At 39.7% G+C, this 1,431-nt stretch overlaps 1 long non-coding RNA gene across 1 annotated transcript in view; it reads left to right on the top strand.

Annotated features, from left to right (window-relative positions):
- The first annotated feature begins 51 nt into the window (after positions 1-51).
- LOC106884268 (uncharacterized) overlaps positions 52-1,431 on the top strand; it is a 101,988-nt gene continuing 100,608 nt past the window's right edge. The window contains exon 1 of the long non-coding RNA XR_008265090.1: positions 52-440. This is a non-coding gene — a long non-coding RNA (uncharacterized LOC106884268). The remainder of the gene's footprint in view (positions 441-1,431) is intronic.

Below are 1,431 nucleotides of genomic sequence, written 5' to 3'. Positions count from 1 at the left end.
GAGAGAGAGAGAGTGGGAGACAGACGGAGGGAGAAAGAGCGAGATTGAGAGAAAGAGCTAGAGAGTGGCAGTGGGAGAGTGAGGAAGAAATAGAGAGATAAAGAAACAGTGAGAGATCTGCAGTGGGGGAGGGAAAGAGAGAGAAAGAGTAAAAGATATATTTTCTCGTTGGAGTCTCTCAGTGTGTTGACGTTTGAACACGCGTGCGTGCTTGTGTCGCATACACGCTCCAAACTCAAGCCTTTACATACATAACATACATACATACACACACATACATATCTATCTATCTATCTATCTATCTATCTATCTATCTATTTTTTTCAATCATAAATATATACATTCACACATGCCCGTCAACATCTCGTTTCAAAATAACAACGGACTACAGGATATACCCCTGGAACTCAATCAAAAATCGTACTATTAATTAATCACAGGTAAGTCAATGACTTCTAATTATTGATATATATTGTTTTTTTATATATACTTTTGCTGTTTATTTCACTAAGTCCAGCCTTTCCATCGCTACTTTCGTTTATCTTAGACACACCTTTCACCAGCTCTTTTCTCCCTAGTAAACAACGAGGAAGCCGCTACGTGGTCGCAACGCCCGCTAGAAACAGCAGCCAGATCTCTCTTAGACTGCAACAATAATGCACAACCGGTCCTCTTACAAGGGTGGTGAGCACCCGTATGTGACCGGGTCGTTCGACCAGCTGGAATTAACGGCTAAATCTCCCGCAGATCATAACCTGTTGTCTGAAAGAAAGGAAAAAGAAAAGCACTTAATGAACACGTTGGGTTATGCGGCCATGAGTTGGTTGCATCTAGGTTAAGGCGGTTTCGCCATTTATGGGTGGAAAGGCTTTTCTTCAAAGGTGTTCTCAACCGGAGATTAACTGGGGCTATAGAACAAAAAACAACAACAGCAGAAGCAGCAGCACCAGTTGTAGAAAGAGCAGCAAAGAACTCTATGTGGTCGAGCAGTTTGCTAAAAATACCTGCCTAACTTCCTGCAAAATCACAGCCTTGTTATCTTGTCACAGCAACAAAATAAATACCATACAGAGAGAATAGCATGTGTCTAAAGTGTATAAATATATATTAAAAAAAAAAAAAAAAAGAGACAGGGTGGCCACAGTTAGAATGTCTTGATCAATAGTTCTGTTCGATCGGCGTTTACCTGGAGATTAAACTACAACAATAACAACAAAAACAACATCATATATAGTGTTTTTGTCTCGCTTTTTATGAAAACAAAAAAGAAAGTGATTTTATGATCTCTGATTGATAAGGTAGACATAGCAAAACGTCACGTTTGGGTTCGATTCTTACTCTCAGTTGCGTGTATGTATGTTTATCGTGGGGGGAAATATGAATATAGCCTTCATAAGCGAAAGGACGAAAGGTGTTTGTATGCATGTATGT

The sequence above is a fragment of the Octopus bimaculoides genome, chromosome 10, assembly GCF_001194135.2.
Source record: "Octopus bimaculoides isolate UCB-OBI-ISO-001 chromosome 10, ASM119413v2, whole genome shotgun sequence".
Classification (NCBI taxonomy): domain Eukaryota; kingdom Metazoa; phylum Mollusca; class Cephalopoda; order Octopoda; family Octopodidae; genus Octopus; species Octopus bimaculoides.
Note: the sequence above shows the minus strand (reverse complement) of the source record. Positions and strands in the feature narration are given on the sequence as shown.